At 39.9% G+C, this 25,403-nt stretch overlaps 1 protein-coding gene across 4 annotated transcripts in view; it reads left to right on the top strand.

The window, feature by feature from the left end:
- Nucleotides 1–25,403, top strand: part of MRTFA (myocardin related transcription factor A) — a 194,242-nt gene that overhangs the window by 13,101 nt on the left and 155,738 nt on the right. For all 4 annotated transcript variants that reach the window (XM_070600158.1, XM_070600154.1, XM_070600159.1 and 1 more), the window contains one exon: nt 21,657–21,718. The gene's annotated coding sequence lies outside the window, so the exon portion shown is untranslated. The remainder of the gene's footprint in view (nt 1–21,656; nt 21,719–25,403) is intronic.

Below are 25,403 nucleotides of genomic sequence, written 5' to 3'. Positions count from 1 at the left end.
TTTTTATGATTTGCTCTCCACATAGATCATAGATCTTATGATCTGCTCTCCAGAGTCAATTTCATGATCTACCACTCTTCCCCTTGCTTACACTACTGCTATCCCACTGGATTCCTTGCTGTTCCTGGGTCACATCAGGTCTTTGTGCTTGCTATTCCCTCTGCCTGAAATACTCTCTCCCTGGATCTTCATATGAGTTTATTCCTCACTTATTTCAGATCTTTGCTCAGATGTCTCCTTATTAGAGAGACCACCATATATAAAAAAGCCACTTCACTCCCCAATCCCAGGCATTCCCCATTTCTCTCATCCTGCTTTACTTTTTCCACAGGACTTATAACCACTTGACATATATTTGTTGTCTGTCTCCTCCCACTACATGATAGTCTCTACAAGGACAGGGACTTTATTTTGTTTATTGCTGTATCCTCAGCACCAGCAGTACTTGACATGTTATAAGTGCTTAATAAATAAACAAACAAATATATATATTTTTTTATGAGGAAATATTGGCCCTGAGCTAGCATCTCTTGCTAATCTTCCTCTATTTTATGTGGGATGCTGCCACAGCATGGCTTGATGAGTGGTGCTAGATCCGTGCCCAGGATCCGAACCCACGAACTACCCCAGGCCGTCAAAGTAGATTGTGCAGACTTAACCACTATGCCACTGTGCCAGCCCCCTAATAAATATTTTTTGAATGGATTAATAAATGAAGGAATGGACTTTTTCATTCTTCTTCTTTTACCTCTCAAGTGGAATTTTTTTTTGAGGAAGATTAGCCCTGAGCTAACATCTGCTGCCAACCCTCCTCTTTTTGCTGAGGAAGGCTGGCGCTGAGCTAACATCCGTGCCCATCTTCCTCTACTTTATATGTGGAACACCTACCACAGCATGGCTTGCCAAACAGTGCCATGTCCTGGGATCTGAACCAGCGAACCTCAGGCTGCCAAAGCGGAACGTGTGCACTTAACCGCTGTGCCACCAGGCCGGCCTCTCAAGTGGATTTTTAACATAGTTGATCACTTTCTTTCTTGAACCATTTTATGTTCTTGGTATGACATATTCTCCTAGTTTTTCTTCTGGTACCTTATCCATTCCTTACACTTCTCCTGCCGTTCTTTCTCAGTCTCTTGCTAGATCTTCTTCAACTTGGACTCTGAGTGGGATTTTCTCAGGACTCAGCCTCAAAACCTCTTATTGTCTCTCTCTGTAGGAGATCTCATCTAGTCCCATACCTCTAAATACCACCTATATGCCAATGATTCCTAAATGTGTATCTCTGTCTTTTTTGAACAGGAGTCATCTTGTCACCTCCACTTGGATGTCTCACAGACATCTCAAATTTGTATTCCAAACTGAATTCTTAACCTCCATTCCAATTGCCAAAGTTGTTCCTGCTCCAGTGTTCCCCATTTCTGTAAGTGACAATTCTGTCCACCTAGTTACAGAAGCCCGAAGTCTGAAGGGTCGTTTTTGACATCTCGCTCTTCCTCCTCACATTCATTCCGTCATCAATTTCTGTTGGTAATCATTCCATAAATATTATCTCGTTTGTTACCTTCTCTTTTCTTTTACTAAAGCCATTCTAGCTAGTTCAAGCCATGCTCTTTCCAGGACCACTTCAATAAATTAACAGTTTCACTGCCTCCATCCTTCCTTCTGACCCTAATCAATTCTCCGCACTGAAGCCAGAGTTTTAAAATGCAAATCTAATTATATCATACTCCTCCTCGTTCCCCTAAGCCTTTCACTGACTATAGGCTCCAAGTAGGTAACTTAAATGAATGGAATTGGGTAGATCAGGGATTTTAATAAGGAGTGGTAGGAACTGTGGCAAATTGGAGAGGATATGCCCTGTCTAAAGATGGTTGCCACTTCTTAGTTCTAGTATATTGTTGGCATATGGGAGTGTAGGCCCACAATTGCTGGTCTTCTGGGGTTTTTCCAAGGGAAGACTGAAATCTAGATTTTTTTAAATTGTGAATTTTTCTCTATCTTAAAATGTTGGCAACCAATTTAAATTTTAAAAAAATTCTGTACTTAGGAATAAATCTAATGGAAGATATATAAGACCTTTGCACTGGAAATCACAAAACATTGCTGAGAGAAGTTAAAGAAGACCTAAGTAAGTGGAGATATACCATGTTCACGTTTTGAAAGACCCAATACTGTTAAGTTGTCCAGTCTTCCCAAAATAATCTGAAGATTCTGTGTGTTCACGATCAAAATCCCAGAAGATTTTTTTAATAGAAATTGACCTGCTGAATCTAAGATTTACATGAAAATGCAAAGGACCTCAAGTATCCAAAACAATCTAGAATTGGAAGAACAAACTTGGAGGAATTAAATTACCTGATTTCAACACTTTACAAAGCTAGAGTAATCAAGACAATGTGGTATTGGTGTAAAAATAGACATATGGATCATTAGAACACAGTAAAGGGTACTGAAATAGACACGTGTGTATGGTCAATTTGATTTTTTAACAAAAGTGCAAACATAATTCAATAGAGAAAGGATAATCTTTTCAACAAATATTGCTGAACAGTTGGATATTGGTATGTAAAGAAAAGAATCTCAATCTCTGTCTCACACTATATACAAAAATTAATTTGAAGTGGCTCCTAGACCTAAACATACAAACTAAAACCATTAAACTTATAGAAGAAATTGTAAGAGAAAATCTCTGAGACCTTGGGGTAGGCCAAGATTTTTTAGGACGCAAAAAGCAGTAACCATAGAAGGAAAAATTGATAAATTGGACCTTGTCAAAAGTAAAACTTTCTGTTCTTCAGAAGACACTAAGAAAATGAAGAGGTAAGCCACAGACTGGGAGGAAATATTTACACACACACACACACACACACACACACACACACACACACGATAGATCTATCTCAAAGGCCTTATATCCAGAAAATGTAAAAACCTTTAAAACTCAATGATATGGCAATAGCCCAATTAAAACTAAGCAACTGGGGCCGGCCCGATTGCACAGTGGTTAGTGCATACGTTCCGCTTCGGTGGCCTGGGATTCGCCAGTTCGGATCCTGGCTGCAGACACGGCACCGCTTGGCAAGCCCTGATGTGGTGGGCGTCCCACATATAGAGTGGAGAAAGATGGGCACGGATGTTGGCTCAGTGCTGATTTTCCTCAGCAAAAAGAGGAGGATTGGCAGCAGATGTTAGTTCAGGGCTAATCTTCCTCAGACAAAAACAAAAACAAAAACAAAACAAAAAAACTAAGCAATAGATTTGAACAGACACTTCACAGAAGAAAATATGTTTGAATGCCTAAAAGCATATGAAAAGATGCTCAACATCATTAGTCACCAGGGAAATACACATTAAAGACCACAGTGAGATACTGCTTCATACCCACTAGAATAGCTAAAAATTTTTAAAAATGGAGAATTCCAGGTATTGGTGAGGATGTGAAACAACTCGAATTCATGTATGTTGCTGCTGGGGAGAGGGGAGTGGGAAATGGTGCAACCACTTTGGAAAACAATTGGTCAGTTTCTTTTAAGTTAAGCACATACTTACCATGCAACTCAGCAACCAATCTTTGGTGTTTATTACCTAAGAGAAATGAAAACATGTATTCACGAAAAGACCATATGAATCTTCATGGCAGCTTTATTCGTAATAGCCAAAAATTTGGAAACAACCCAAACGCCATCAACAGGTGAATAGATAAACCATGGATAAACAAACAAGAATTGTCAATACATGCAGCAATGTGAATGAATCTCAAAAACATTACATTGAGTGAAAGAAGTGGGACACCAAAGAGAACTTACTCTATGGTTTCATTTCTATTGAAGTTCTAGAATAGGCAAAACTATAGTGGTAGAAATTAGATCACTGGTTGCCTGGGCCTAGGGTGGGAGGGAAGGTTGACTGAAATAGGGTAGTGGGGATGTTTTTTTCTTGATTAGGTGTGGTGACTACGTAAGAATGTACATTTGTCAAAACTCTTTAAACTCATTGAAACTGTATACTTAAAAAGTGTGCATTTTATTGTAAATTATATCTCAAAGTTGATTAAAAAAATACTGTGTGGGTCAGCACTATGTGGACTAAACAAAAGATTTTTGCAAACCAAATTTGGTTGAGGTCAGCCAGTTTCTAACAGTTTCTTTTCTTTTTTTGAGGAAAATTAGCCCTGAGCTAACATCGACACCAATCCTCTCCTTGCTGAGGAAGACTGGCCCCGAGCTAACATCCATGCCCATCTTCCTCTACTTTATATGTGGGACGCCTACCACAGCATGGGTTGATGGCTTGGGATCTGAACCAGTGAACCCCGGGCCGCTGAAGCGGAATGAGCAAACTTAACTGCTGTGCCACTGGGCCGGCCCCCTAACAACAGCTGATCTATCCCCACACATATACGCACACTACAAGAGTGCCTGGCTCATAATAGGTCTTCCGGTTTCTGTTGAATGAGTAAATGGATGAATACCGTGCCTTCTTGCCGCTCCATTGCAAGCAAATATCCCATCCTTCGTCCTCCTGCAGTTTTCTAACCCCAGTCGTTTTAAGGAGTTGTTTGGCTTCTCCTGGCTGTAGCACCTTGAGTACAAAAGAGGTCATTCATTCATTCAAAGAGTTACTGAGCATCTAGCAGTGTGAAACCCTGCTTAAAGAAGGTACTTGTTAACTGTGAGGAATTACACAAGTGTCGGCTGATTATGAATATGAAATTTACATTTGGTTTATAAAAGCAATGGCTGGGTAAGCTTTTCTTGCTTAGAATCTATTTCAGCTACCATTTCTTTGTCTTGTGCATTTGCACTCTGCTGTCTGTGGAAAAATAGTGTAGGCTTAGTAACAGACACTGTACATAATAACTTCTCAGATGAGAGGAAGCAAAACATTCAGAATATCCTTCTGGTATAGCTATAGGAATGACACATTCCTTCCTTTCCAATTAGAATCTCTGAGGGATGAGTGGACTAGCCTAATTTGGTTGCTAGAACCAAATTGTTCTAGGGCTTGTCGTTAGTCTATAGCTGTATGCTGTCCTCATCAGATTTGGTTATGTAGACTTTTATAGGTCACAAGCAGAATTATTACAGGTTTTTTTAAACCAGAACTTTAAAAAGCACTGGTTATCATTCTGTACTAATAATTGTTACTTTCCTGACTTTGATCAGGCTGCCTTGAATTCTCCAAACAGCCTTCTTCCTCCCATTCCACAAACTGGGTCTTTGCCCATTTTTAAAGTTAACCTGAGGCTTAACTCCTTTACAAAACAACTCTCCTTGATTAATACAAATGAGTCATTCAGCCTTAAACTTGTTTGCAGACTCTCCTCTTCCTATAGTGCCTTCTTTTAATTTATCTTTTTTTACTTCACATTTCTTTTTTTTTCACCAAGAGCTTTTCTTCATATTCACATCCTAGTTCATTGGGGGGGGGGGGGGGCTAACAGCTGCACCTAACACTGTTTTCTCTCCATGTATCTAATGTAAGATCTATACCAGGTGGGTTTAGTAAATAAAGCAAAGAAGATTGTTGGTACATTCTAGCAGGAAGCTGACTAACATGCAGTTCAGAGTCCATAATGGATAAAAATACAGTTAGATAACTGTGGACCTAGGTCTTTTCTCCTCCACCTTTTCTTGACACATTCTCCTGAAAAGGAAGCCAGGGAGATTAAGAGTTGCTTCTATCTGATAATAGCCCAGAAACTTAAGAGGAGGCAAGTCCCATACCAGCACTCTGAGTCCAGTGAGAGAGCTTAATGAACTGCCTTTACTTGTACAGTAGTCAGAGTTTGTCTCTGTGCTGAGACATCAGAGGAACTGACTGAGAAATTTAACAGGAAAATAGGAACAAGGAAAAAGAAATGAGCATTGGAATTGCATGTGTGTATAATCTTGATAGTTTAATTTCGAAAGATCTGTTAGCCTCCTTGACAGGTTTCTCTGATTAGAACTGTTTCAACTTATGCCCAAGCTAAAATTAATGTCATACTAAAGAAAGAAGACTTTAGTTTATCTGCCTTTCGGAATATACTGTTTCAAATACCTGTTATCCCTGATGGGATCAGTATCTTGTTTAGTCATTTTCGCTATTCAAGATTAAATTTACTTTCATTGTACATTCCTACCAACAGCACAAGGGTTCCAGTTTCTCCACGTCCTTACCAGCACTTGGGGTTTTTTTTTTTTTTTAAGATTTTATTTTTCCTTTTTCTCCCCAAAGCCCCCCGGTACATAGTTGTATATTTTTAGTTGTGGGTCCTTCTAGTTGTGGCATGTGGGACGCGGCCTCAGCATGCCTTGATGAGCGGTGCCATGTCTGCAGCCAGAATATGAACAGGTGAAATCCTGGGCCACTGAAGCAGAGCGCGTGAAATTAACTACTTGGCCATGGGCTGGTCCCCAAGTATTGTCTGATTTTTTAATAGTACCCATCCTAATGAGTATGAGGTGGTAGTATTTTACTTTTTTTTTTAAGATTTTACTTTTTTTGTTTTTAAGATTTTACTTTTTTCAAAAAGATTTTATTTTTCCTTTTTCTCCCCAAAGCCCCCCGGTACATAGTTGTATATTTTTAGTTGTGGGTCCTTCTAGTTGTGGCATGTGGGACGTGGCCTCAGCATGGCTTGATGAGCGGTGCCATGTCCATGCCCAGGATCCGAACTGGTGAAACCCTGGGCTGCTGAAGCGGAGCACGCGAACTTAGCCACTCGGCCACAGAGTAGGCCCCAGATTTTACTTTTATTTATTTATTTATTTATTTATTTATTTATTTATTTATTTATTTTTTGAGGAAGATTAGCCCTGAGCTAACATCTGCTGCCAGTCCTCCTCTTTTTGCTGAGGAAGACTAGCCCTGAGCTAACATACGTGCCCATCTTCCTCTACTTTATATGTGGGACACCTACCACAGCATGGCTTGCCAAGCAGCGCCATGTCCGCATCCGGGATCCGACCTGGCAAAGCCCGAGCCGCCGAAGCGGAACGTGCGCAGTTGACCGCTGCACCGCTAGGCCGGCCCCAGATTTTACTTTTATTTATTTTTACTTTTTACTTTTCCTCCTTCTCCCCAAAGACCCCTGGTACATAGTTGTATATTTTAGTTGTGGGTCCTTCCACTTGTAGCATGTGGGATGCTGCCTCATCCTGGCTTGATGAGTGGTGCCATGTTGGCACCCAGGATTTGAACCAGCAAAACCCTCCCTGGCCGCCAAAGTAGTGTGTGTGAACTTAACCACTTGGCCACAGGGCTGGCCCTGGTAGTCTTTTACATTTTTAGTGTTTCCATATATGATTGATTGCATAGTGTTGCCTCTTTAGTTATTTTCACATTACTGTTTTTTTTCCCCCAACAATTACCAGTCGTGCCTGAAGTGCTTATTTGACTTGTTACCATAAACTGTATGAGGGCAGGGACCTTATTCATCTTCATCACTAGTATCCGTGGGGCTGAGACAGTACCTGACATGTTACACTTCCTTAGTGAGTATTTGGTGAATGAATGAATGAATGGGAGTAGGCATAGTGTATGGTTAAAACCAAGGACTTTGAGGGCCTGGCCTGGTGGTGTAGTAGTTAAGTTTGCATGCTCTGCTTTGGTGGCCCAGGGTTTGCAGGTTCTTCCCCAAACAAAAAGAGGAAGCTTGGCAAGAGATGTTAGCTCAGGGCCAATCTTCCTCACCAAAAAAGACCCCCCCAAACCAAAAAAACCCCACACTAAGGACTTGGACATCAGACAGACTTGGACTTGAATCCTGGTTTCCTCCTTTATAAAATGGGCTTGATAATGCCTTCCTCATAGGATTTTGGTAAGATTAAATGAGATCACATATGTAAATCCTTAGTACAGCACCTGGCACATTGTAATGATCCAGTAAGTGGCAGCTGTTATTATTAGAGGTCAGCTGGTCACTTGGGGCATCTGTAAGTTTGGGGTTTAAAAATCCTTATTCTGTCACTAATAAGCTTGTAATATTGAACAAGTTGTCTTAAGCTCTGTGGTGTGAGTTTTTTTTTTTTTTTTTTTTTAGTAAAATAAGAGCACTAAGATGACCCCTAAGGGCCCTCCTGTGATTTTCATTTGATCCTTACAGTTGTCACTGCAGCAATCATTACCACTTCATATTATCTCAACTTTAATTATGGTAGATTGTTAATCCCAGAGAATGAATCTCAGAAGCATCTAAATGATAGGATTGATTTAGAAGAATTGCTTTTTTAAATTGAGGTCATAATAGTTTATAACATTGTGAAATTTCAGTTGTACATTGTTATTTGTCAGTCACCTTGTAAATGTGCCACTTCACCCCTTGTGCCCACCTGGCAACCCTCTTCTCCTCTGGGACCACTAAACTGTTCTCTTTGTTCCTGTGTTAGTTTATCTTCCACATATGCGTGAAATCATACTGTGTTTGTCTTTCTCTGTCTGGGTTATTTCACTTAACCTAATACCCTCCAGGTCCATCCATGTCGTTGCAAATGGGACGATTTTGTCTTTTTTTATGGCTGAGTAGTATTCCATTGTGTGTGTGTGTACACACACCACATCTTCTTTATCCAATCATCAGTCGATAGGCACTTGGGTTGCTTCCATGTCTTGGCTATTGTGAATAATGCTGCAATGAACATGAGGGGCCTAAGTCTCTTTGAATTTTGGATTTCAGATTCTTTGGATAAATACTCAGTAGTGGGATAGCTAGGTCATATGGTATTTCTGTTTTTAATTTTTTGAGAAATCTCCCTTCTGTTTTCTAAAGTGGCTGCATCAGCTTGCATTCCCACCAGCAGTGTATGAGGGCTCCCTTTTCTCCACATCCTCTCCAACGTTTGTTATTTTTTGTCTTGGTAATTATAGACATTCTAACAGGTGTGAGGTGATCTCTCAGTGTAGTTTTGATTTGCGTTTGCCTGATGATTAGTGATGTTGAACATCTTTTCCTGTGCCATCTGTATGTCTTCTTTGGAGAAATGTCTCTTTGTATCCTCTGCCCATTTTTTTGTTTATTTATTTATTTTTTTGCTGAGTTGTATGAGTTCTTTATATATTTTGGAGATTAACCCCTTGTCGGATATATAATTTGCAAATATTTTCTCCAAGTTGATAAGTTGTCTTTTTGTTTTGTTCCTGGTTTCCCTTGCCTTGCAGAAGGTCTTTAGTCTGGTGATGTCCCACTTATTTTTTCTAAAAGAATTTTTTAAAGAAAAGATCATTCCATTTCAAACGTTAAACCATTGAAACAGTTGGAGAGTAATTTGCCCTGGTGTGAGGGGTTTAGTAATGATTTAATATGCCAGGTTGTGTATGACCATTCAGTGGTCATAGAAATGGAGGACTGCAGATTGTAATGTAGATAGTTTTGTAGTTTTGCTGAGTTGTGTTGTACTTAGCTGTTGGGGAGACTTGCTTTAAAGATACCTTTCTGTCCATTTGCTATGCTGCTGATTGAAGAGGAAAGTAAAATAATCCTTAGGAGAAGACTTCTAATTTCTGAGATGTGGCTGGTTGTGTCCCTGTTCTTAGCAAATGTGGGACCAGATATGTAAACTCGGTCTGGCTGGGTATGAAAGAAAGAGCATTTCATCAGTTTGCCCAGCTAATGAGTAAATGTTATGACTCCATCTAGCACAATTAGTTGTTTTTTTGTACAAGTAACTTGGAAGAGAGGGTAGAAGAAACTACTTTTTATTGAGTATCTGTTGTATGCTAGCCACTGTTAGGTGCTTTCATTTATGCTCTCTTATTTGGTTTTAATTCGTTGACAGAATACTTGTTTTTGCATCTACACAGTGCTGAGTATGACTTCCCTTGATTACTTACAGACTTTCCTGGACTTGGGAATGGTCCCTGTACGTGAACCCCTATAGCTTTTGTTAGAAGTCACTGCTGCTAGCCCCAAGAAAGTATATAGAGCCTTCAAGGAGGAGCTCTTTTGGCTCCACTAAGAGCAATAACTCTGATAGCTTTTGCCACCAAACTCCCTCATCTCTTCAGAGGTGCTTTCTGGTAGTCTCTCTCCAAGTGGGAATCCTAAACACTTTCTCACTGAAAAATATTAGAGTTGATGATTAGACTTCCAGATGAAGCACACACTTGTATTGTGTATAAAATTATTTATCTATTAGCATATTGGTCATATGGAAGGATTTCTATAATTTACATCTTTATAAAACATTTGTTTAATGGAAAGAATATGGGCCATGGAAGCCTCTTAACAGTTGTGTGACCTTGAGCTAGTATCACTTTCTCTGGGTCTGTGTCCTCATCAATAAAATGGGGATATACTTATCTTGTGGGGATGTTATCAAGATTAAGTGAAATAAATAATGTAGGTAAAGCTCATGGATATTCTGCAGATGTTGGTACTGTCTCTTGCTTCTCCTTCCTTTCTCTTTTTTAAATAACTGAGTAAAATCTCTTTGAGCATAAATTAGTTTGTTATTGCCTTTATTAAGATTGCTTAGCCACATGCCCCAGGGATTGATAGTGAAATTTATTTTTCTTTTCTTATCAATTACAAATGCTATTAGACATTTATTCTTGTTTAGACGTTGGAATGAGGAAACTTTTATTAAGCAGAATTAAATGGATGCTTTAGGCGGATTTCTGAGATCTGGCAAATTTGGACAGGAAAATTAGAATTGCTTTCATAGTGGAGTTCCCACCTGGAACATAGCTGGCAGTGAGAAGAAAAGTTATGCAATTACATTCCTTATCAGATGTTCAGTAAAGTTTATTGTTGTCTGAAACACTCGAGGAAGTCTCTTACTCTCTTTCAGTCATGAAGCTGATTGTGGAATAGGAGATGAGTAAATGAAAATTAGTCTGACTTTGGCAATTGGAGAATGAGAAGAATGCTAACCCCCAGGCATCTGGGCTTATTTCACCTCCCCAGAGATCTCCTCAGAGATCATGACCTATTGGTTGTAAGCATTTAAAAAAAACTGTAGGTGAAGCCTGGACTATAGTCGGGCAGTTGAGAAGATTTTAGGTTTAGGGGCCAGCCCCCTGGTGGCGTGGTTCAGTTCGTGTGCTCTGCTTTGGTGGCCCAGGGTTTCACCAGTTCACATCCTGGGCACAGACGTGGCACTGCTCCTCAGGCCATGCTGAGGTGGCATCCCACATAGCACAACCAAAAGGACCTACAACTAGAATATACAACTCTGTACTGGGGAGCTTTGGGGAAGAGAAGAGGAGGAAAAAAAGATTGGCAGTAGATGTTAGCTCGGGTGCCAATCTTTAAAAAAAAACTGATTTTAGGTTGGTAATGGAATGCAGAGATGATTTTCACTGGCCAAAATCAATTTCAGTGTTTTAGTTTTACTCACCTGAAGTTCTTCTTGGTAAAAATTATTCTCTTCAATCCATTCTTTCCAGAGTCACAGGAATAATCTTAAAAACTTAAACTGAATCACGTCACTGCTCTCCTTAAAACACTCACCTCCAATGGTTTCCTGTTTGCATTTAGAGTAAAATCCAGATTTCTTCCCATGACTTGTGTTGCATGCATCCTCTATCTGTGCTGATTGCCCCTCTTTCCCCTTCAGTCAGTTACGTTATCATCTGTTGGTCTCTAGATCTTTCCACTTTTCCTTATCACCATTTCTAAAAAGTAGATATTTTCTGCCTACAAAGTCCCTTCTTTGTTTCTTTTATAACTCAGAGACGTTTATGATTAGTTTTTTGCTTGATGGCCTACTTATTTTTGTCTTCCTGTGCTCTGAGATTGTAAACTCCATGACAGCAGAGACCATGTTTTATCCTTTTTTATCTAGCACATTTTGGCACATGGTAAGTATTTAATAAATATGTGTTGAATGAATGACAGTTTGATAATTTCTGCTTTATAGAGAAATAGATACATTAGTTCATAAAGGAACAGGCGTTTATGTTGATCTGAAAGTCTGTGAAATGATAGAAGTCCACGTGGACAAAAAGAAATGATTCGTTTCTTGGGTTGAATCTTTCAGAATTAATTTGGATGATGCCTGGGAAGGTTTTCCTTATTGGCCGGAGTTGGATTAGATCTCCCTCTTGTTTGGTCTATGACATCATGTGCTGGCCTCTTTTATAACAGCAGATTCCCTAATTGATTCCTTGAGAGAGAGAGAATGTAGTTTGGTATCGTATCCTCAAGACTCAGGTTGGTGCCTGGCATATGGTAGTTGTGCTCAATAAATATTTGTACAGTTGAGAAATAAGTGTTAGAATAGAGGTATATCTTAAGAAACAAACAGTTTTTACTTTGGTAGATTTATGGAGCTCATTGGTCCCAAAAGTCTTTTGTCCTTTATTTGTTTTTCAAGTTCACCAGATTGTGACATAAGTGAAAAAAAATTTAAATCTTTATTATGGAAAATTTCAAACACGTATAAAAATAAAGAGAAAAATAAAATGAACCACCACCACGGACCTATCAAACAGTTTCAACAATTATCAACACGTGACCAGTTGTTTAATCTTGCTCCCCACTTCCTCCTCAATATTTTAAAATAAATCCCAGATATTGTATCACTTCATCTGTAAATACTTCAGAATGGTATAATCAATTTAAGAACTAGTTAACTCTTGGAAAAACCTGATATAAAAATTCCATTTGTCTTCTTGAATCTAATTGGAGATGCCAGCTGGTGAATTTCCATGTGCTAAACCACTCCCAGGGCCTGACTCACTATTGAAAACATATACTCCATTGTAATTGCCGAGATAGCAGTAGTTTGCTAGAATATGTTATTGTGATTATTTTTATTGGGTACAGAGAGGTTACCAATAAGTAAGAAGTCACGTTGGAGATAAGTTTTTTCCTTTGGAGATGTGTAAAGACAGATGACACTTTGACATTGTGCATTACAGGACTTTAAGATTTTGTTTGGAAAATGAAAATGAAATATGGTTTGTAGCTTCATAGAGTATATTCCCATAGTTCTTTGTGGGTGAATTCCTGCGAGTCACAATTAACAGTAAAGTGAAGAGTAAGGGTGCCAGAAGACTCAGAGCTAGAAAGACTCCTAAGACACCTAAGTCTTGGGAGGTCGAGGGTTTAGAGCTTGGGCCGCAGGAAGAGTCACATGGCATTGAAAGTGGTTATGGTTAGTTTTATTCTAGAAGTTAAAGTTGTAACCTAGACCTCTGTAAGTAGCCTAGGTTAAATAAAATTTCTTTTTGGAAGTGAAGAGAAGGCACTCTTTCAGCAAATATTTTAAAGGATTAGGTACTAGCTTGTAAAATTTGGAGATTGGCACTGAGTGAATGGTTGGACTAGAAAAGTGTTTTCTTGTGATCCCAGTTTTTCTGTGGAGAAGAATTGAAGGGGAGATGGAAATGATCGTAACCACCTTTAACTATTTTGTTTACCAACCACATAAGAGAACAAGACCCTGATTCTAAGAGGCCGCAAGTCCCAGCCTTGCTAGGCCTGCAACCTTGCTTTCTCCTTATCCTGAATCACCATGTGAGTCTTCTGCATGTACAATCGATAGGAGATGGTGGATCTGATTAAGTTAATTCTTGGCAATTTATTTTGAAAACCTGCTCTTTTGTTCCCACCTCTATATTTCCATGACCCTCAGTTAATTCCTCTACTAAAGTACTTGTTACACAATGCCTTGAATAGGGATTTTGTCATAATCATCTATGTATCCTTAGCCTCTAGCACATGGTCACGTGGAAAATATTTGTTGACATATGATGATCCCTTTCCAACCCTGAGATGGTGTGATTTTGTGATTTCTCCAGTGGCCTTGACCCGGAATATGGGAATAGTGCTAATCCTCTGTAGGCTCCTCTCTGTATTGTTCTTCCTAGATGCTGTTTGTTCTCAGGCTCTGGGCCATTCTCTTCTTTTGGGACTTTCCAGGGAACAGAGGAGAGAAAAATTTGTGTTTAGAGCAAGAGGAGTATGTCAGACTGAAGTTGATATGTTAGGATCACTGGAATCCTCCAGTTGCTGTCAGGATGAAGAATTCAGTGTTGGTAACAAGATGCCAGGAGCTCATTCTATTTTATTCTTGTTCTTCATTTGCTGAGGTGTGACCCCATACCCTTGACTGTGAGGTAGAATGGATTTCAGTCTTGATCTTTATGCTTTAAGGATGTGGTCAGCCATTGGGAATTAATCACCATCACACTATACTGAGTATTTCTTTTTTCATGTATATGGTAACTGCTGAAATTAATGTGTTATAAAACTGTAGCATCTAGACCAAATTAAACCTGTGGTTTATCATCTGTTACAAGAGAGTAAAATGGAAATGTTAAAAACCATTATTTCATCAACTTGACCCTATTTAGCTGTTGGAAAAGTTGGAAAACCAACTGTCTCAAACTCAACATGCATAGAACTAAAAGTAAACTATTCATTTTCCTCCTTTAAATTGTTTTTCCAGCAACAGCTTTCCCTGTCTTATGATGACATCTCTTTTAGTTGCTCTGGTCAAAACTTTGGACTCGGAGCCGGCCCTGTGGCTGAGTGGTTAAGTTCATGCGCTCCGCTGCCACAGCCCAGGGTTTCGCCAGTTCGGATCCTGGGCATGGACATGGCACCGTTTGTCAGGCCATGTTGAGGCGGCGTCCCACATGCCACAACTAGAAAGACCTGCAACTAAGATATACAACTATGTACTGAGAGGATTTGGGGAGATAAAGCAGAAAAAAAAAAAAGATTGGCAACAGTTGTTAGCTCAGGTGCCAATCTTTAAAAAAAAACAACAAACAGGGGCTGTCCTGATGGCACAGCACTTAAGTTCACACATTCCACTTCTTGGCGGCCTGGGGTTCGCTGGTTCGAATCCCGGGTGTGGACATGGCACTGCTTAGCACACCATGCTGTGGTAGGCGTCCCACATAGAAAGTAGAGGCAGATGGGCATGGATTTTAGCTCAGGGCCAGGCTTCCTCAGCAAAAAAGAGGAGGACTGGTAGTAGTTAGCTCAGGGCTAATCTTCCTCAAAAAAAAAGAAAAAACAAACAACAAACTTTGGACTCTTATCTGTCTATCATACACCATTCCACTCTGCCAGGAAGATTTACTGGACCTACCTTCAAAATTTATCCAAAATCAACCACTTCTCACTATTTCTACTGCTACCAGTGTGGTCTAAGCCACTGTCCTGTCTTGCCCAGCTTCTACCCTTTCCTTTATTCTCAGCACAGCAGCCTGAAGTGTTCTTGTTAGACCTCAGTCAGATTATTGTCACTCCTCAGTTCAGAAACCTTGCAGTGGCTCCCCACTCCGCTCTGAGTAAAAGCCCATGAGGCCTTGACTTGTCTGGTCTTTTATTCACTTCTCTGACCTCACGTACTGTATCCCTCTTGCTTGCTCTGCTGTAGCCCCACTATCTTTCTTGCTGTTCCTTGAAGGTGACACTCCTGCTTCTGCCTCAGGACCTTTGCAGTAGCTGTCTCTTCTCTCTGGAATGCTTGCCCCTACATATCTGCATGGCTAACTCTCTCACCACTGTGAAATCTTTGCTTCAGTCTCACTTTCTCAATGAGGCCTACCTTAATCATCTTGTTTAAAAATTATAACTCCTCTGCTCCACACACTTCTGATTCTCTTTGTTATGATCTATCTTTTCTTTTTTCTGAAACATTCATTATATTTTAAGATCTATATAGTTTACTTACTATCTTATCTATTTCCCCCAGTAGAATATAAGCTCCATGAGGGCAGGTATCTATGTCTATCTTGATCCCAGATCTATCTTATGCAACCACAGTGCATAAGTAAGTGCACTGGCATAAGTAAGTGCACTGGCATATAGTAGGCTTTAACTAAATAATTGTTGAATAAATGAACGAATGAATTGTGAGCTGTCGAACTGTTTCTTTTGGTTAAATCCATGCTTTTTTGGTACCTAGAGCCAGTACCAACAAAGCAGTTTATATATTTGAATATACCACCAATAACATCTCTTCATGGTCTTTTTGCAAGTTAGGTGGTATTATCCATCTGTTTTTTTAGGTGAGGAGGCTGAGGCTCAGGGAAGTAAAGTAACTTAGCTGAAGATCGTATGGCTAATAAAGGTAGGAACTGGGATACAAATCCAGATCTGACTCCAAAGCCCACACTTGTTCTCTGCTGCCATGTTAGCTCCTTAAAAGGAGAATCACATAAGAAAATAGATCTTCAGGTACTTGAAAATTATAAAGTGGATTTTGCTTTGCAGTTTCAAAAAGTGATAGGTGTATCTGCATGTCTGGAGCTACAGCGTCTGAGTCTTAATACGCAGTGAAATGGGAGATGCTTCCATGGCTTGTTGGGGGGTGTGGGCAGAGGAAGGCAAAATTGGGAGCTTTGATAGAATTTGAATGAGTGGAAGGTTTAAGACTTTAGTTTTTCATTTGTAAAATGTCCTGTATTTTCTAGCGCCTTACCAAGCATGTGTGAGGTTGAGAGCTGCAGCTGGGCTGACCAGCAGGCTACACAGATCGTCCTTATCCCTCCCTCCCTTCTTCCTTTCATAGTGTATATACTCTTCTTTCCTTTTCTCCCTTGTCGCCTTAATCAAATATTACAGTAACTGTTCTTTAAAGTATCTATCCAAGTTAAACTGATAATCGGGAAGGAAAGATTCTTGGTGGGTTTGAAAGGCAGCAGAGTATATTGCTCCTTGTGGGTTTATAGTCTCTTCTAGAGGAGGTTATAGACACATCTGGGAACACAGTAGGCTCTCTCGACTCTACTTTTGAGGCTCCATTACCTCCAACCAGTACCAGCTCTTGGAGGAGGCTACATAGATTGACATTTCTGACTTTCCTACTTGCTCCAGGGGGTCCAGTCCACTTAATGTTCTTTCTTGCAAGTGGAAAAAAGAGCAAATAGAGAATCAGGAAGAATGAGATTAAGATTTTTTTCATAGATGTTCAGTTTGAGGAGATATGTAACCAGATCCTGTTGAGGCTGATTGCTTTAAAACCACAGTTCATTCATTTAATTGGGAATTGTTTTTTTCTCCTTTTTTGATAGCAGAGTTAAACCTGTATATTGATTTTCTTTCTTCTTTCCTCTTTTTCCTTTTTCTCCCTTCCATTCCATTTTTTGTTACTTTCCTTTCATTCTTTGCATCCTTTCCCCCCTAAATTAAAATGAAACAATAGCATTCTTTCAGAAGAGATGCTTGTTTGAAAGAAGACCCCAAATTCTATGAAACTGCTTATTTTTTTTGTGTGTGAAATTTATTTTTTAGTAGATAAAGATAACGTTATCTTAGATTATAAACATTCTCATCCCCTTTGGAATGTAAGGAAAACTTTTTTTCTTTTTCTTTTTTGCTGAGGAAGATTTGCCCTGAGCTAACATCCATTGCCAATCTTCCTCTTTTCTTTTCCCCCTTGAGGAGGATTTGCTCTGAGCTAACTTCTGTGCCAGTCTTGCTCCATTTTGTATGTGGGTGGCCACCATAGCATGGCTGCCAATGAGTGGTATAGGTCCATGCCCAGGAAGTGAACCTGGGCTGCTGAAGTCAGCTGTGGTGAACTTAATCACTAGGCCACAGGGCTGGCCCCAGGAAAACTTTTTTTTTTCCTTTGGTGAGGAAGATTGGCCCTGAGCTAACATCTCTTACCGATCTTCCTCTTATTGCTTGAGGAGGATCATCCCTGAGCTAACATCTGTTCCAGTCTTCCTCTATTTTTTTTGTATGTGGGATGCTGCCACACCATGGCTTGATGAGCGGTGGGTAGGTCCATGCCTAGGATCCAAACCTGCGAACCCCAGGCCACTGAAACAGAGCACGAATTTAACCACTATGCCTCTGAGCCAACCCCTCAGGAAAACTTTTTATTTTTATTTTTTTAAAGATTTTATTTTTTTCCTATTCCCCCCAAAGCCCCCCAGTACATAGTTGTATATTCTTCTTTGTGGGTCCTTCTAGTTGTGGCATGTGGGACACTGCCTCAGCGTGGTTTGGTGAGCAGTGCCATGTCCGCGCCCAGGATTCGAACCAATGAAACACTGGGCCGCCTGCAGTGGAGCGCGCGAACTTAATCACTCGGCCACGGGGCCAGCCCCAGGAAAACTTTTTAAAGTTAAACTTCCAGCAAAGAGTCTATGTGAGTGTGTAGTGAGCCAAAAGCATTGAAAATAACTACCATAATTTTCTACTGCCCAAGCTTTGTTTTTGTTTTTTTTTGAGGAAGATTGGCCCTGAGCTATCATCTGTTGCCAATCTTTCTCTTTTTGTTTTTTCTCCCCAAAGCTCCTCAGTACATAGTTGTATGTCCTAGTTGTAGATCCTTCTAATTCTTCTATGTGGGACGCTGCCTCATCATGGCTTGATGAGCAGTGTATAGGTCCACACCCAGGATCCGAACTGGTGAACCCTGGGCCGCCGAAGCAGAGCAGGTAAACTTAACCACTATGCCACTGGCCTGGCCCAACTGCCCAAGTTTTTAAGGGACAGCATTTCCAGATCTTCAGGGCACGCTCTAATTTTAAAATTCTCTTCAGGGGCCGGCCCAGTGGCTCAGCGATTAAGTTCTCACGTTCCGCTTTGTCGGCCCGGGATTTGCTGGTTTGGATCCTGAGTGCGGACATGGCACTGCTTGGCAAGCCATGCTATGGCAGGCATCCCACATATAAAGTAGAGGAAGATGGGCATGGATGTTAGCTCAGGGCCTGTCTTCCTCACCAAAAAAAGGAGGATTGGCAGCACATCTTAGCTCAGGGCTAATCTTCCTCAAAAAAATAAAATTCTCTTCAGTTAGGGACTGGGTGTAGTTATATAAACTTTTCTTCTGTTGTAATTTCCCAAACGTTTTCTGTCGTAATAAAGCAGTGTGTTTAGTATGTAGTAGAATAAATACATTGGACTGTTAATCAGATTCTGGTTCCAGTGTTTCTGGTATCGAGTCACTGAACCCTTTCTGTACTGGTTCCTCCACTGAAAATGAAGGGGTTGAATGTATGAGTTTCTGAGGTTTAGTTATAAAAATTTAGTCATTTCAGGTTTTATTGGCATTTCTCTAAAGCCAATAAAAGATTAAAAGAACTTTGCTTATAATACTGTTACATAAAAATGTAATTCATTTCAATATAAAGTGAGTTCGACTTGGATTCTGAAGGGGCTTAGTCAGTGGATGACTAAAACAACCTTTTCATAAGACAGTCTCATGTAGTAATCAGTTTCAAGATACATTCTCTGACAACTTTGAACTAGAAATCCAAGATCTCATTTTGAAATTAATAATTTTGAGAAATCTCTCATTAGCTTATATCTTATTTCTATTCAGATATTTTAAAAAAGCAACCCATCAACATGTAGGAGTTGACTTTCTGTTATGGCTTCCGTTGAAGTACTGTTGCTTTAGTCATTCTCCCCTGACTAAGTTCCTTTTCCTGAGAATAAGAGATTGAGCTCATACCTTTGCATAACGATCTAGAGAGTATTTTAAGCTTGGCATGTTCAAACCTGGCTGACTCGATTAATATGTGGACAAACTAGCACATTAGAACATTTTTTAAGTTCCAAGCCACAAATTGTGCTTTAAATGATCATGGGCATGTATAAAATTAATACTTAAGCCTTGAATAGCACAGACATTCAAAATGCCCCTTGCTTTGGGTGACTGATTTTCAGTGAGGCTCCTCCTTGCCCTGCACATTTCTTCCTCTGCTCTAAGCAGTGCCAAGAGCAGAGTCAGGAGAGGGTTTGTTCCTTTGGCGCTCTGCTACCCTCTGCGTTCGGCAGGCAAAAAGGCTGCTGTTTTCCTTCTTAAACTCCTACCATATGGAAAGTTGCTATAAATAAACCTTGGATTTATGATTGGACTTCTAAATTTGTAACCTCTATGATCTATGACTAAAGCCAATATAAATATCTATTAAAACATACATACATACAGTATACAAAGCTGTGGCACCATTTCAGTGAGAAAGGTCACCAGCCACAATATCTGAATTATCAATTCAATTAATTTCTCTCTCTCAGTTGGCATGGATGAGGCCTCTTTTTGTTGTGAAACAAAAACTAGTCAGCTGATAGTTTTTACTGGTTCCACTTTGTTTTTTTTGTGCATGAATTGTTGGTGTAATTATGTAGCGGACATAGTCATGAAAATGTAAAAGTATAAAAGATTTTTTTTTTTAAGATTTTATTTTTCCTTTTTTCTCCCAAAGCCCCTGGTACATAGTTGCATACCTTTAGTTGTGGGTCCATCCAGTTGTGGCATGTGGGACGCCGCCTCAGCATGGCTTGATGAGCGGTACCATGTCCGCGCCCAGGATTTGAACTGGCGAAACCCTGGGCCGCTGAAGCAGAGTGTGCGAACCTAACCACTCAGCCATGGGGCCAGCCCCTATAATAGATTTTAAGAAACGGAGTCATTTAAATGTACTAAAGGAGCTGACTTTTTAGAAGAATCTTACCGTTTTTCATTTTGTAAATTTGAGTCTGTTGGGCCTTCAGTCAACAAGTACATAACGGGCACCTCTTATGTGCCAGACACTGTGCTTGGTCTTTGAGTATCAAGTTATATGTTTGCTGTTCAGACAAGTAAGAGAGAGAGAAGAAAGGAAACCTGAGGACAATAAAATGTTTTACCACTCTAACGGAGAAATGGACAAATGCCATGTGAGTGTGGTGGAGAGGCAAGTAGATTCACTCTGGGGAATTGGAAAAGGCTGTAGAAAATGTTTCTGTTGGACTCTGAGTTATAAAAATTACTGTAACAGTGGCTGTATTTTATTGAGTTTTGTATACTGCGATTAGTTATTGTTACCCACCAGGGAAAAGTGGGGAAGAACATTCCAGGCAATGGGAGAAACAATGGAACTATCAAAAATTGTACGTCCTAGAAGTAAGAAGTTTGGTATGGCTAATGGGAAGCAGGAGGGAGATCAGTGGCCAGGGCAAAGGCTGGTAAGACTGGATGGGATCAGATTATGAAGGACCTCAGATATACCGTTACTGTCCCTGCTGCCTTTTGTTCTTGTTTCCTTGCCTGAAGAGCTTGCTCCTCTCTTAGCTAATGTAGCCTATTTTTAAAAGACCAACTTTAAGGCACCTCCTGTGTGAAACTTTTCTCTCCTTTTCCCAAAGATTATTGATTTTTTACTGAATGATTGCACAGAGAGAGTGTACCTCGTAATAGCATATTCCATTTCTTGAACCGTTTCTTGTAGTTTAGTCTGACTCCCCAACTGGTTTCTCAACTCTTAAAGGGCAGAGAATGAATCTTCTTTAGCACCTGGTGTAGTGCTCAGCACATTATGGGGACTCAAGAAATACGTAATGAATGGATGAATATGGAAATTTGTAGATTCACCCATTGAGACAGCCCAGCTACGATGGTTGAGAGTACCTACATTTATTTAAAAGACGTTTCTTTATACCAGTAAGAGCAGTTTTCAGAGGTGTAGGTCAGTTGTCAGATGTAAAATGAGTTAAGAGTATCTGATAGGGTTGTTGTGAGGGTTAAATTAATTAGTACACTTAAGCACTTAGAACAGTGCCTGGCATATAGTAAGTGCTCACTTAGTGTTACCTATTCAACTCGAACTCTCTGGGCCTTTTTGCCAGTGACAGAGCTCAGCCACTGTTGTGCACATGGAGACGATAGCAAGGAGATAAGAAACAGCTTCTTACCTTTGAAACCAAATACCCGTTAGGAACTGAAGGAATTACTTATATTGCATGAACTTTTATTTTTCTGTTTGTGTTTTAGTGATCGAAGGGTATGGTTGGCATGGAATTGAATTTCGTCTGTCTGTGGGAATTGTAAACAAGGTAGGTCCCAGGTTTCTTTATTCTTTCCTGCCTCCTTTCCTAAGGCGTTTGTTAGTATTTTCAGTTCTAGGGAACTAGAATAGATCAGATTTGATTATTGTTTAGGGAAACACTTATCGTGGCCCCGTGATGGTCTGTCACCTGATTTATCTAATGTTGCAGACTACATCTAGTATCTTGTTAGGAAGTATTGAATGCCAAGAAACAGCCCAACCAGTTTAAAATTTGGTAGTCAGAACAGGACCATGAATTCAGACACATGCACACGCACACCATTATCCAGTCCTTAGAGAGCAGAAGGTCTTGTATTGGAGCCATTATGTAAACCAGCTTGGGGAAGTGGGAAGTGACAGGCCAGCTAATTCTTCTGGTCACTGTAAAATTCAGTAGCTTATGTGAGTGGCAGACTCAATACAGCACATGGCCTGTCTTGACAGTAGCCAGGCTGTCACTGACAACTGTAAATTTTGTTTCTGGTGATAGAATCTGTCCATCTGTAACCACTAGAGTTTGATTTGACACGGCATGCCTATGTTCCTATCTTAAGCTGCAGGGCCTGAACAAAAGTACACCAGATATGGCTTTGGCTCCTATATCTGTCTTGTGTCAGATGCCCGCAAAAAGAGCTATAGATGGCAGCTTCACTGAGCTCTGCAAACCTATTTCTGTCAGAACATTTCCTGTCAAAGTAAGGGCTAGTGCTAGTTCGTGCAGTTCTAGTTTTCCATGTTCTTAGGTGTGCGGAGACCCCACTGTATTGGTGCAGGAAACTAGGATCACTTGGAGAGTGAACTTGATAGCCAAAAAAACAATGACAGTACTCCCCACAACGCCCAACCAAGAATCCTGTGAACTTCTGCATAGGCTTCTCTGGGTTGATGGCAATCTTTGACGCTTGCTGCACCTGCACTAAGGAGCAGTGTAGGTTCTTGAGACTGGCTTTCACAGTCGCAAAGAACAGGAACTGTTAATACATTGCTACGAGGAAAAACAGTTGACCCACTTCCTAAAGCAGTAGGAACATAGTCCTTGGAATTGACACTGACTGCTGCCTAGGAAGAGGGTAGATTAAAGTTTAACTTCTGCAAATGAATCCTGTCATCCTCATTGGGTGGCCTGAATTTTAAGGGTCTGATCTGGGTGGTCAGTCAGGAAATTACCTTTCTATTCTCCTGCTTTATATTGGGGTAATAATAAACAGGCACTATTTCACTGAAATGCTGTAAGAATTGATGGAAAGGAAAGAAAGGAACTAACATTTATTGAATGCCTACTAAGGGTTAGGCATGGTGTACTGTAAGTTTCACATTCTGTTCTTTCATTGAAATATATAAAGTTCATTGATACTACAATTTTTCAAGTCTTGGTAGATAATATCAAGAATATCACTATCTTGAACTATTTTGACATTTATTATAGCCATTTAGAGGAAATAGAATTATATATTGATATATATTAGTTTCTTTGTGTCTGCTAGAATATTCTTTTATGGAGAAAGAAATACCTATATGAGTTAGTAGAATTTTTTGTTTTTGTTTTTATTTTGTGGGCTTGCTACTGATTTAATGGGCAGCAGAGAGGAGACTAGCAGGTCTGAAATTGGAGACACCTGTGCTGTTTTGGGAAGTTGAGACTGTTGACCCAGGGTTTGCTGAAGTTGGTACGGGAGAGGTCAGAGTAGGTTAATATTTTCATAGCTCAAAGCAAATGTGAAATGCATTTTTTTATAGGTGCAATTTTGCTTGATTTCTGTTTGTAGGTGCAAATGGGGTAAATGAAATATGGTCTTGCTGTTTTGGGAAACTTCTGCAAAAGTCCCTGAACCAATGCAAATTAATTTTCTCCAAAAATACCGAAAAATTCCCCATTTGGATGTTTTGACTGGCTGAGGGAATTGACTGTTATCATGCTTATAAAGAAATTACTGTACATTCTTTTTTTTTGAGGAAGATTAGCCCTGAGCTAACTACTGCCAATCCTCCTCTTTTTGCTGAGGAAGACTGGCCCTGAGCTAACATCAGTGCCCATCTTCCTCTGCTTTCTATGTGGGATGCCTGCCACAACATGGCTTGCCAAGTGGTGCCGTGTCTGCACCCAGGATCCGAACTGGTGAACCCCAGGCAGTCGAGAAGCGGAATGTGTGACCTTAATCGCTGCGCCACTGGGCCAGCCCAAGAAATTACTATACATTCTTTTAAAACACTTACGAATTTGATTTTCTGCTTTTAAATTTTCTCTTGAAATTCTTCTCTCAAAGGAGGTATCATCTCTACATCTCAGGCATTTGTAATAATGTGGGATCAGAGTAAATTGTTACCCCTCTCTTCTAGATGATAGGAAATTAAGTTGAAGTGTTCCTTTTCCTTATTCTGTATTTAAGGTTTCCAAATCTAGTGTCTTTCTACTCTTAAGATAATAAGCTTTTGTGGCCTTAGCAAGGTCTATAGAGTGTTACCCAGAGACACAATACTGTCCTTTATTGGTCTGAAATGGAGACATTAATATTTATTAATCTGTGAAAATTTTCATGTCTGTTGAATGAATTACTGTACTTTTCCTCTTGGCTAATTCTTTTCTGTAGTCAGAGAAACCCTAATAATATAATTTTCCCTTCTTGCTTCAGTGAACAAATATCACTTTTAAAAAAGTAGCTTTGTTGAATTATAAATGATATACTGCAAAATTCATGTGTTTCAAGTGTACGATTCAGTGATTTTTAGTAAATTCGTAGCGTTATGCAATCATTACCACACTCCAGGGTTACATTTCCAACACCCCAAAAAGATCCCTTGTAAACACCACTTTTTAGCTTCCTTTAAAGTCATGCACAAATTTTAAGTTGTGCATCAAATTTAATCTTCTTCCTACAAAGTTTTCCACCATTCTGCCTATTGCATGTCTTCTTTCCTCCTCTTATTTATATATTAATTTCTTTTTTTGTTTTAAAGGTATGCTTTTTGGTGAGGAAGATTGGCCCTAAGCTTACATCTGTTGCCAATCTTCCTGTTTTTTTTTTCCTCCCCAAAGCCCCAGCACATAGTTGTATATCCTAGTTGTAAGTCATTCTAGTTCTTCTGTGTGGGACACTTGCCATAGCATGGCTTGATGAGCAGTGCTAGGTCCATGCCCAGGATCTGAACCGATGAACCCCGGCTGCTGAAGCGGAGCACGTGAACTTAACCACTTGGTCATGGGGCCGGCCCCTATGTATTAGTTTCTTATTGCACGTCAGACATATCCCTCTCTTGTCATTTTTATTCCATTCTCTCACCACTTTTTGAAAGTATAACCTTGCTTGAAAAGAAAGGCTTTAGCTTTTATGCCAAGTTGTCTTTTTTTTTCCTTGAAAGATTTTATTCTATGCCTCAGGCCTCTCAGTAAAAGCTCTTGTATTATTCTTGGTTTCTGTTCACTTCACTTGTTATTTATTTACTTATTTGCTGAGGAAGATTAGTCCTGAACTAACATCTGTGCCACTCTTCCTTCACATTTATATGTGGGTTGCCACCACAGCATGGCTGGGAAGTGGTGTAGGTCTGCGCCTGGGATCTGAACCTGTGAACTGGGGCTGCTGAAGCAGACTCTGCCAAACTTCACCACTACGCCTCGGGGCCGGCCCCTTATTTATTTATATTTAAAGGAAATCATTTACCTGGTTATTTCCCTTTGTGTATACAGATTAGAT

The sequence above is a fragment of the Equus przewalskii genome, chromosome 29 (assembly GCF_037783145.1).
Source record: "Equus przewalskii isolate Varuska chromosome 29, EquPr2, whole genome shotgun sequence".
NCBI classification, from domain to species: domain Eukaryota; kingdom Metazoa; phylum Chordata; class Mammalia; order Perissodactyla; family Equidae; genus Equus; species Equus przewalskii.
The sequence above is the reverse complement of the archived record's forward strand: the minus strand, read 5'-3'. Positions and strand labels throughout refer to the sequence as shown.